Below are 12,484 nucleotides of genomic sequence, written 5' to 3' on the forward strand. Positions count from 1 at the left end.
TATAATTTGTCAAAGAAAGTGGTTTTTAAAAACTCAATATAACCCTGGCCAGTGTGACTTAGTTGATTGAGCCTTACCCCATGAACCAAAAAGGTTGCTTACTTGATTCTCAGTCAGGGAAAATACCCAAGTTGTGGGTTTGAGCCCAATCTGGGAGAGTTCAGGAGGAAGCCCATCAATGTTTCTCTCTCACATGATATTTCTCTCTCTCTATCTCCCTTCCTCTCTCTCTAAAGTCAATAAAAACATATTTAAAAACTTAATATACATGTACATATACATATGTAAATACAATACGTATAAGCAAATCCTACATAATAAAGAGCTAATATGCTAATTAGACCGAACACCAGAACAACCATCTGGATGACCTTCTGGGTGAAGCCCAAGGCTGTGAGGGCCAAGCCCCTTGTATAATGAAATTTCATTACTGGAATATTATATCGTGTATGTACATATGTATGTATATATGTATATGTATAAGTATATGCATGTATATATTTTGTCTAAGAATTGAATTGTGATATTACATATATATTTAATTCTTAATATATTAATTTTTTAAATTACATTTTATATTTTACTAGAGGCCTGGTGCACAAAAATTTGAGCACTCAGGGGGGCGTTCCTCAGCCCGGCCTGTGCCCTCTGGCAGTCTGGGACACTTCAGGGGATGTCCACCTGTTGGCTTAGGCCTGCTCCCCAGGGGATCAGGCCTAAGCTGGCAGTCAGACATCCCTCTGGCAGCCCAGGAGCCCTCGGGGGATGTTCACTTGCCAGCGGGGAGCAGGCCTAAGCTGCAGCCAAACATCCTTATCACTGCTGAGGAGTCGGGAGAGGCTCCCGCTACCAACGCTGTACTGGCAGCAGTCAGCCTGGCTTGTGGCTGAGCAGAGCTCCTCCCATGTGAGAGTTCCCTGACCACCAGAGGGCAGCTTCTGCATTGAGTGTCTGCCCCCTGGTGGTCAGTGTGTGTCATAGTGACCAGTCATTCCCAGTCGCTCTGCTGTTAGGGTCAATTTTCATATTACTCTTTTATTATATAGGATACCTAGGGCAAAGTATATGGTTAATTTCATTCTTTTAGAAATCTTACTAAATTAATAGAGTGGAGGCAAGTATAAAGCTCACTCTCTTATATATTAATCAAGAAGTTTAGTGACTCAACAACCTAATGGATCCCAAAAGATTATTCTAGTTGGACTGAATACCTTCATCCCCCACCTCTAACCCCATCTATTCATCCCCCACTCCTGCACGCTCCCAATCTTCCCAACTCCTATTCTCAACACCTCTGCCCTGTCTTTGCTTCTAAGAGACTGTCTCCTACAAATTGCATCACTTAGCCTCTCTTATTCTCTGGCTCCTGATTGGATTGGGCCAAAGTGGGGCTCAGACAAAATATATGGGGGTTTGAGGACAGAGATTAAGATATTTCATCATCATTCTCTCCTTCCTTCAACCCTTCCCATTTCCTCCCTGTTTGTTCTAGCAGGGATTGTAAACTGGGCTATAATTCCTGTGAAGCTACTTCAATTCCATGCTCTAGCTCTCAACTAACTCTGGTGATAGTTTTTCTCCTAGTACCTTCAGGTCTATGGGTGGTTTTTTGCTGCTGCTAGTCCCTAGATGCCTAATATATACATTTTATATATAAACATTATACACACACACACACACACACACATATGTACATATTATACATATGTTTGATATATATTTAATATATATATAAATGTGTGTTTAAGATATCCAGTATAATAAAAGATTAAAATGCAAATTGTCCCCTCAGGCAGTCATTTCACTGGGAGTTTGACTGGGAGTTCGGCTGCTTGCTATGATGTGTGCTGACCACCAGGGGACAGTACAGAACATGGTGGGCATCGGCGACATGGTGCTGGCAGCAGGCGGCAGTGGAGGCACTCCCAGCCCTGATGGGCCCCACTGAGAGTAGGGCTACGGCAGGATGGTGGAGCAGGTGAGCAGGCAGTGTCAGGCCAAGGCCGGTGCGAGAGGGGCCTGATCTTCCTGCAGACAGTGACCAGCGACAGTGGCGGGGGTTGGAGCTGCTGCCTGGCTCTCAGGCACTGAGGGAGCCAGGCAGGGGGCCTGACCCAGATTGATTACCCCACAAGTGGGATGGTGGAGCAGGTGAGGGGGCAGCGGCAGGCCAAGATGGGGTGCCAGGTGGGGCTGCAGGGCTGCAAAGCTGGGGGTGTAAACTGGAGCCCAATCCCCACAGGTCACCCTGAGAGACCCCCACCCATGTATGAATTCATGCACTGGGCCTCTAGTATACTATAAATATAGATGATATCATGTATATCTTAAATATATGCACATATACATATATTAAATATAAATATCTTAAAGATATCATATATAGACTAGAGGCCCGGTGCACAAAATTTGTGCATGGAGGTGGGTCCCTCAGCCCAGCCTGTACCCTCTCCAATCTGGGACCCCCTTGAGGGATGTCCAACTGCCTCTTGCAATCCGGGACTGCTGGCTCCTAACCACTTGGTGCCTGCTGGCCTGATGCCCGTAGCTGTTTCCCTGCAGGCCTGATCACCCCCTAACTGGTCCCCTGCTGGACTGATCGCCCCTAACTGCTCCTCTGCCAGCCTGATCGCCCTAACTTCCCTACCCTGCTGACCTGATTGCCCCTAACTGCCTTCCCCTGCTGGCCTGATCACCCCTAACCGCCTCTGCCTCGGCCTTGGAAAATGTCCGGTCTAATTAGCATATTACCTTTTTATTAGTATAGATATGTATAGTTATACTTTATTAAGTTCTCTTCAAAATCCCAACTAAATGTGTGTGTGTTTTTTTTTTTTTTCCCTGCCAGGACTTTCACTGATGCAGACTATAATTATTTTAAGAACCTGAAATAAGTATTAAAAAGAATTGGTCAGTGGTTTAAAATTTGGTCATACTCTCAGGTTGTGAATGACATTAAATCAGCTTCCAGAGATTCCTGACTGGCTAAGTCACTTTTTCCACTATGTGTGTGATCTATTAACTATTTCTGAGAATCCCCTCAATTCTCTTGTGTTCTTTATTTTAGTGTCTGTGTGTTCCTTTTCTGCTCTGTTACCTGCTTCTGATTTCCCATATGTCTATGAATGGCAAGTGCACTCAAAATCTCTTCTTTCTGAAAGCTATTGATTGGCCCTGCCTCACAGAGTATAATTTCTCTAGCAGCAGCATTCCTCATCTCTCCCCATTAGGTCCAAAAGTACTATGTACCAAGCAATGAGTTTTCTTATTCTATAGCTTTTGGCTTTCTCAGCCAGGTGATAAGAATTCTAGATTATTAACCTCATTATACCTTATCATAAAGTTTATCTGCCTCAAACATTGCTATATTTTTCAAATAACCCTCGACAATACAAGATTTTTTGTACCATATGACCAGACACCTCACCAAGAGATAATTTTACAGAGAAAGTAGTCCCCGAGCTTCAACTTGAAAGGCGAGAAGTAAGTACAGTAGTATTCCTGATACCAAAAATATTTTTCTTATTTAATAGGAGGCTTACAGTATTTTAATCAATCAAGAAATGAAGACCCATAGAGAAAATCAGTTTGCTACTTGGGTAGACAGAAAGTTGAGACTAGGTTTCATTTCTCACAAGTTCTTATTAAAAAAAAACTCCATTTAAAAAAATACATATTTTCACCAAGAACAAATTAACTAATGTCTATAAGCATTTAAGACTTATGAATTTACTAGAGGCCCAGTGCGCGATATCACGGAGACCCAGACCCATGGCGCCAGCGGGACCCAGACTGACTCACGCCATGCCCTGGGACCCAGAGTCAAGTCCCTGCCCACCCATGCGCTCCTTACAGTGCATGCAGCCTCCTGGTAACCAGTCTTTGGTCATTCCGCCGTGATGACATCACAACCGTGGTGTTTTTATAATAGAGATATCTTTCAATGAAGCTTTCTCAAAGTTTTTGTCTGAATATTTTTATAACTTAATGGGAGCAAAGTTCATGAAATTTCTCAGTATTATAGGTGTAAAATAATTCTCATATACATATTTGAAATGTAACATATCAAATATCATGCATTAAAAAACCAGCAGGCTTACTCACATTATATGTATTGAGTATTCTATATTGTAAGTTTTAATGTTGTAGTGTAAAAAGTATATTTGCCCAATACCCAGAAAAGACATACTAAATATAGTTACCTGCATGGATATTCTTTTAATATCCTTATAGTTTCATACATTGCAGTATGAACAAATGATATTTAAAATAACAATAAATGAACTGATACAAATTTTAAAAGTCTTTAAAATCTTTAATTTTTTTTATTTTTTGAGTGTGAAAGTGACTGAAAGTTTTAGTAATCAAAAGAAAAAGGAGACCTGTGTTCTGGTTTTAGGCCTGGAATAGTTAAATTCTTGGGCAGTTCTGCTTGTGCAAACATTAACAGCATTTTTATTCTGGTATTGTTGCTGTGGGGTTATCAAGTATTCATGAAGTTCACAGATTTGGTGGCTCAGGTTGTGTTCAGGGACTGAACATAAACCTCTGTGCATGCTAGCAGTAAAGGTGAGCAATTCCCATACATGTTTAATTTTGGTTCTCTCTCTTTTTATAATGTCTTAGTTAATATTACAGCTGAGTTCTGAAAACACCATGTTTTAATTAGTTCCCTTTTTTCCCCCTTTTGGTAACATTCTGCACCTATTTGTAGAAAAACTTGTAAAGAAATTCAATAGTAAAAAGAAGAGAATGATTTATAAAAAGATCAAACACCATATCATGAAAAATATTTTCTTAGAATGACACTTGGATTCCGGGACTCCTGCCAGGAAGTAAAAGCATTTTGCTGTATGGTTTCAAGATCAAAAGATCAAATGTTTTTCATAATCTATCATGCAAAAGTTATTTGTTTGATTTATAGTCTGTTTCTTTCATTCACAGAGGGGGAAAAATAAATGATATACACACAAAAAATAATAAAGGAAATGACTTATTTGCAGTATAGGGATGAAAGTGTAGGGATTTGGTATTCATTTGGATAACTTTTATCTCTGAAATTATAGAGTATATATTTTGCTTTTTCTTTAATCTACTCTTAATACATGCCCATATTTACAGTATCTAGGTAAGGTAAACAAAAGATCCTTCTATTCTAAATATATTTTAATGTATTTTACAACCCTTAAAATTAACATTGAATTGGTATTACATATTTTTCCATGAATTTTTATGTTGAAAATAGAAATATAATTTGTGGGGCATTACTTTTAAATTTTCAACAGTTTTGTATTACTTTCAAGATTATGGAGAAAATTATCAGAATGGCAAACATAAATTAAAGATTAAAGTTTACTAAAATCAACCATTTTCATTTTGCTGTTATTATATCCAGCTTCCCCTATTTCCATACCTTGTTAATAAATAGAAATCTTAAGAAAAACCTGACTCTAAATTTGGTATACGAATAACAATGTCATAGTTTTCTATGAAATAAATGTTTTACATATTTAATAGCATATTATAAACAGCAAAAATTATTTTCAACCTTTATGCTTTACTTGTATGACACATTCTTACCTTATATGACTGAGTAACTGAAAAATTTTAGTGAGAAAGTACTAAAATCCATCACGCCTTTCATTCATGTAACTGCATAACTTGTCAGATATTAAAACTGTGTTTAGAATAACAATAATGTGCCCAGAGTGTAACTGTGCACTGACATCATGTAGAACAATATTTTCTCTTGTCCACTTAACCACAGTCTCATTTTATAGGAAAGACTATGGCTTGACCATGTAGCTGTATCTTTTTAATAGTTATCTTTTGGTAAGTACTAAATTGATGTTCAATGCAGTTAAATAGGTACAAAATAAGTTATTTAATCTTATATAATAAAAGGCTAATATGCAAATAGACTGAATAGCAGAACCGGTTGCTATGATGTGAACTGACCACCAGGGAGCAGACGCTCAATGCAGGAGCTGTCCCCTGGTGGTCAGTGCACTCCCACACTGGGAGAGCCGCTCAGCCAGAAGCCCTGAGCCAGGCTCACGGCTGGTGAGCACAGTGGCAGTGGCGGTGGCGGGAGCCTCTCCCACCTCCATGGCAGGGCTAAGGATGTCCGACTGCCAGATGTCCCCACAGGGAGCATGCCTAAGCCATCAGTTGGACATCCCCTGAGGGCTCTCAGACTGCGAGAGGTCGTAGGCCGGGTTGAGGGACCACCCATGCCCCTTCCTCCGCCGAGTGCACAAATTTTGTGCACCAGGCCTCTAGTTTTATTATAATTAGAAGTGAAATACTAGCCATTTTTTAGATAAATAAAACTGACCTGAGAATTTTACAGTGGACTCAGTGTTTAGTAATAAACAATATAGGGGATTAGCCCCATGCCTTGAATCTAGAATTTATTAAATAATTTAATAACTACAAATTAAAATTTTAAAAGAATAGATATTATTTTGTATGAATGCAGTTATACTATTTTTTTATTATAACTATTCCAAGTCCTAAAAAAACTGTTCCCATATTTTGCTTAAGGAATTTTAGACTCAAGTTGAATGCTTACTATGCTTGGCATTGTTAAAAGCCCTTAACATGCCTTAACTCATTTAACTCTCATGATAGCTCTGCTAGGTGGGTCTGATTACCATAACTATTGTACAGATGGGAAAATTGAGGCAATAAGATTTCTAAGGTTATCCAGTTAGTGAGCAACTATTCTCAAAATAATTTTGTTAGAACTCTAGGAAGTGTAGACTGTTATAAAAAGCATTTCATAAATAAATCTCTGTTGGCAGTGCCATCCTTGAGTCCACACCCCTTACTCCTTGGTTTTCAAAACTTCAGTGGTTGAACTCATACATTATTTACTTGGTTAGAGACCTTTACTTAACCACAGATAGCATTAATCCAGAAAAAAAGGATGATGTGTCTTAAGAATGTGTTGGTGCCTCAGAAAACACGGTAGCAAGAATGCAGCTCAATCTCACAGACTAAAACCAGGTATTGGAAAGTCATAAGGACCCCAGAGAGATGTTTCTCTCTGACTGTTGTTTCTTTCTTTTTCTATGTGCCTGCCTTCTTTTGTATCTCTAAACAAGTCACTTTACTTGGCTCAGCCACACAATTAAAGACAGTGGACATGGGTATCAACAGCTCAGGCCGCGGTCCCAGGGAGCCAGGGTCACCCAGGGAACTGCCCACAGTCCCAGCTGCCTGATCTGCCTGCCTGATCTGTCTTTAGCTGCTTCTAGCAAGCAGGAGCCCCTCTGCCCACCTGCCTGCCCTGGAGCAGGGGCCCGGTGGGCTCTGGGTGTGGGGGCAGTACAATGGCCCAGCGGCTGTGGCCTGCAGGCCTGGGGGGCAGCTGGGCAGCCATCCTCCTCCAACAGTGGGTCAGTTACACCAACATGGATCTAATACCAGCTGCCTGTGGGGCAACACTGCCCACCCTGGGACTCCGCAGCTCTGTCCAGGACTCCCAGGCTGCACTGGGGGCTCTGGGAAGGGCTTCGAGCCCCTTGGAAGAGTGGCGACACAGCTATCTGGCTGGGGAGGCTCCCACTCTGGCTGACCTGGCACACAGCCTTGCTGCTGCCCTCCCGAAATGTCCTGGACCCCTCTGTGCAGGATCTGGGGAAATGACACTCGCTGGTTCATCACTTGTGTCCAGCAACCAGAATTCCGGCGGTGCTGGGAGAGGTGGTTCTGTATTCAGGAACCAGGCCTCTCTTCCAACAGCCAGTCCCTGAGTCTTACTGCACCTTCAAAGAAACCTGCTCAACTCAAGAAAGAGGCAAAGAAAGAAAGAAGATAGAGAAATTCCAACAGAAGCAGAAGGTCCAACATCAGCAACCATTGTCCAGGGAGCAGAAGAAACCAAAACCAGAGGAAAGGGAGAAGCAGGATCCTGGAGTTATTACCTATGATCTCCCAACCCCCCTGGGGAATAGGAAGGTATCAGTGGCCCTAAGCCCAACTCCTACAGCCCTGGGTACGGGAGGCAGCCTGGTGCCCTTAGTGAGAACAGCAGGGCTTCTTCAAGCCAGAGTATGGATGTTCCAGCTGTCAGCACCTAATCCACGGGCATCTTTATGGTGTGCATTCCACTCCCAAACGTGATAGGCTCCCTGCACCTGGGCCACGCGCTCACCAACGCCATCCAGGTTCCCTGACCCGAGGGAACTGCATGCGTGGGGAGACCGCCTGTGGAGCCCTGGCTGTGACCATGCGGGCACTGACATCCAAGTGTTCCGGGAGAAGAAGCTCTGGCAGGAGCAGCAGCCGACCCCACCAGCTGTGCTGTGACCTTTCTGCGGGAGGTCTGGAAGTGGAAGGAGGAGAAAGGGGACCAGATTTACCACCAGCTGCAGAAGCTCGGCATCTCCTGGGATTGGGATCAAGCCTGTTTCATCATGAACCCCCAACTGTCCACCGCTGTGACAGAGGCCTTTGTCTGGCTCCACGAGGAAGGAGTCATCTACCGCAGTACCCACTTGTCAACTGGTCCTGTACCCTCAACACTGCCATTTCTGACATCAAGGTGGACAAGAAGGAGCTGAGGAGTCGAACACTATGCTCTGTGCCTGGCTACAAGGAAAAGGTGGAGTTTGGGGTCCTCATCTCTTTTGCTTGCAAGGTCGAAGGCTCAGAGAGGGACAACTTGGATGGAGACAATTCTGGGAAATGTGGCTGTAGCTGTGCACCCCAAAGATCCCAGATACTAGTACCTGAAGGGGAGGAGCGTGATCCTAGCCCCACCCTACCTCCCCAATTCCTATCTCACATCTTTGATGATTTTATATCCCCCCTTCACATGACCAGAAAGACCACAAGGTTAGGCAGAGGCACGGTCTGGAGGTTATTAGCATCATGGACTCCTGATGGGCCCTGGTCAATGTGCCCCGCTTTCCTGGGCCTGCCCAGGTTTGAGGCCTGGAAGGCGGTGCTGGTGGTGCTGAAGGAGTGGGCACTATTAGGTGGCATCAAGGACAACCCCACGGTGGTGCCGCTTTGCAACAGATCCTAGGACGTGGTAGAGCCCTTGCTGCGGCCGCAGTGGTACCTGCATTGTGGGGAGATGGCCCAGGCAGTGCAGCCGGGGCTCAGGGCCACATCCGCATTCTGCCCAAGGCCAATCAGCTGACGTGGCCCGCCTGGATGGACAACATCCAGGACTGGTGCATCTCTGGCAGCTGTGGTGGGGCCATTGCATCCCAGCCTACTTTGTCACTGGCAGTACTGGGTGAGTGGGCACAGCAAGGCTGAGGCCTGTGAGAAGGCAGTCAAGGAGTTTGGAGTGTCCCCTGACAAGATCAGTCTCCAGCAAGAGGAGGATGTATTGGACACCTGGTTTTCTCTGGCCTCATCCTGGTTAAACGGAATTTTTGGAATGGAACCCGGATTCTTTGTCTGCTGGAATCAAAGAATGAATCCACGGACAGAAGGTGGTATAGCAAAGGTGGAGACTTATTGAAGAACAAGTACAGACTCCACATGGGGAGAGGGAAAGAGTCCCATGGAAGGGACTCCCATGTGGGGAGGGGAAAGGGTCCCAGAGTTCCTTTTTCCCATGGCTTATAAAGGCTGCAGATCCCCCTTTTCACCCCCCAAAATTCCTGTTTCACCACTGAAACAGGAATTTTAGGGGTAAAATAGGACAGGTTTAGGAAATTTTAGAAATTTTGGAAATTAAGGGGACCATAGAGAAAACGCAGGGCTGCAGAGCAGCAGAAGGTATATTTTCATAGAATAGGGAAGCTGAAAAGCTGCAACAGGTACATTTCCATAGAATGAGGGAGCTGGGAACAGCAAAAGGTCTATATTTACAAAATAAAGAGAAAGAGCCTTTCATCCAGAAGAAGAAGAAGAAAGCCTAAAGGAAATAGGAAAACAATAAGAACCTCCCATGTGAGGTTCTACCTTTGAGCTCAGGAGTTACTATAGTAACTAGTCTAAGGGAATAGTGACCAATCAGAGGGGATATCAGGCACAAGTATTTGCAGCCTTTATAAGCCATAGGAAAAGGAACTCTGTGGGACCCTTTTCCCCTCCCCAAGGGGGAGTCTGTTATGTGGAACTCTTTCCCCCTTCCCATGTGGGAGTCTGTACTTGTTCCTCAATAAATCGCCAACTTTGCTATACCATCTTCTGTCTGTGGATTCATTCTTCGACTCTGGTGGACAAAGAATCTGGGACGTCCTGCCCAGTCCAAAAATTCTGCTTCACTGGGATGTCTCAGCCAGTCAGCAGATCTGAGTGTGTTCTACCCAGGGACCCTGCTGGAGACAGACCATGACATCCTCTTCTCCTGGGTGGCCAGGATGGTCATGTTGGGTCTGAAGCTCACCGGCAGGCTGCCCTTCAGAGAGGTCTACCTCCATGCCATTGTGCAGATGACTATGGCCGGAAGATGAGCAAGTCTCTGGGCAATGTCATTGACCCCCTGGATGTCATCCAGGGAGTCTCCCTATAGGGCCTCCATGACCAGTTACTGAACAGCAATCTGGATCCCAGTGAGACAGAGAGGGCTAAAGAAGTACTGGAATAAACACCCACATATGATTCAACCCTGTCTCTGCTTCATTGGCTGGAGTAGTGACAGGCAGCATGGACCCATTGTTTGTCTGGCTACAAGCTCAAAGGTAGAACCTCACATGAGACATAGACCTTCTGCTATTTCCAGCTCCTTCATCCTATGGAAATGTACCTGTTGCAGCTTTTCAGCTCCCCTATTCTATGGGAATATACCTTCTGCTGCTCTGTAGCCCTGTGCTTCTCCCATGGTCCCTTTAATTTCTAAAATTTCCTAAACCTGTCTTTTTTACCCCTAAAAATTCCTGTCTTAATACTAAAGGAGGCAGAAAACACAGGGGAGATATCAGGGAGACGGTCAAAGAAATCCCTGGTAGAAACACTGTCACCTTAGGATGACTGTGTGCATGCCCACGACCGCACCATCTGAGGAGGGGCAGCAGAGGTTGTGCACTGCAGGACAAAGACACTTCTCTTAAACAGTCCAGTCAAGGCACTAAGCAAAAAGGCTAGCAGCAACAAATCAAGCTCCAGAGAATGGTGAAGCAAGTCATTACCCAGAATTGCTACAATATATTATTACCTAAAGTATTCAGTTTTCAGAAAAAGGGGGTGAGGGGAGAGACATGGGAAAAAAACAGCAAAGTGTGACCCAAGCCAGAAAAATAAGCGAATAAAATAAAATTGGTGGGAGAGATTAGATGTGTTGGGTTTAAAATCGTCAAAGCAGCTATTATAAAATGTCAATGAACTAAAGGATACTATGTTTAAAGAAGTAAAGGAAGCATGATTACAATGTCTCATCAAATAAGGAATACCAGTGAAGCCCTAGCTAGTTTGGCTCAGTAGACAGAGTCAGCCTGTGGACTGAAAGGTCCCAGTTTCAATTCCAGTCCAGGGCACATGCCTGGGTTGCAGTCTCCATCCCCAGTAGGGGGCATGCAGGAGGAGCCAGTAAATAGTTCCCTCTCATCGTTTATGTCTCTCTCTCTCTCTCTCTCTCTCTCTCTCTCTCTCTCTCTCTCTCTCTCTCTCTCTTCCTCTCTGAAATCAGTAAAAAATGTATTTGAAAAAGAATACCAGTGAAGATATAAAATTTATAAAAAAGAACTAAATGTTTATTCTGGAGTGGAAAAGAACAGTAATTGAAATAAACAAAAAAATAATGAACTTGAAGATAGATTGCTAGTGAGGGGGTGGATAATAATGAAAAATGAACAGACTCTGAGAGAAATGTGAGATTTCATTAAGCAAATCAACATACATGTAATAAGAATATCAGAAAGAGGAGAGAAAGGAGTAAAAATATTCTAAAAAATGACTGAAAACTTCAAATTTGATGAGAAATATTAATCTATACAACCAAAAATACAATCTTCAATATGATAAACACAAGAAATGCATACTCATATACATTATATACAAATATTAAAATCTAAAGATAAAAACTTTTGAAAACAGTAAGAGAAAAATGATTTGTCATAGAAAAGGAATCCCAATTAAGAAAAAAGAACCCAGCTATTGCTTAATAGAAACAACAGAGTAAAGGCAGCAAAAAAATTCCCAGCTAAATAAAAGCTGAGAGAATTTGTTAGTAGAAGATCCATTTTACAAAGACTAAAAAAAATTATTCAGGTTGGACCCTCCACCCTCCTATACACACACAACAACAACAACAGTAAAGACAATTGTGTGATTATAAAAGGCAGTACAATGCATATTTCTTCTTTTTTTATGAACTAATTTTACAAGCAATTCTATAAAATAATATGTATATATTTGTAGTGTTAGGCCTAAAACATTTAGAAATGTAATCTATTTGATAAAAATAATACAGCACAGTTGAATGAAAAAAAAAGTGTATTGAAATAAGGAAATTCCACCAGGTTGTAATTCACATCAAAGCATAATAAAATTAAGAGAACAAGATATGGGAAAGAAA

The 12,484-nt window shown here is 42.7% G+C and overlaps 1 pseudogene across 1 annotated transcript; it reads left to right on the plus strand.

Annotated features, from left to right (window-relative positions):
• Positions 1 to 1,966: 1,966 nt before the first annotated feature.
• LOC308515418 (valine--tRNA ligase-like) lies at positions 1,967 to 10,558 on the plus strand (annotated as a pseudogene). The gene is made up of 3 exons: positions 1,967 to 1,978; positions 7,253 to 9,455; positions 10,258 to 10,558. The product of its transcript is annotated as a valine--tRNA ligase-like (transcript).
• Positions 10,559 to 12,484: the final 1,926 nt, after the last annotated feature.

This window comes from Myotis nattereri, assembly GCF_964212035.1.
Source record: "Myotis nattereri genome assembly, chromosome: 3".
Lineage (NCBI taxonomy): Eukaryota > Metazoa > Chordata > Mammalia > Chiroptera > Vespertilionidae > Myotis > Myotis nattereri.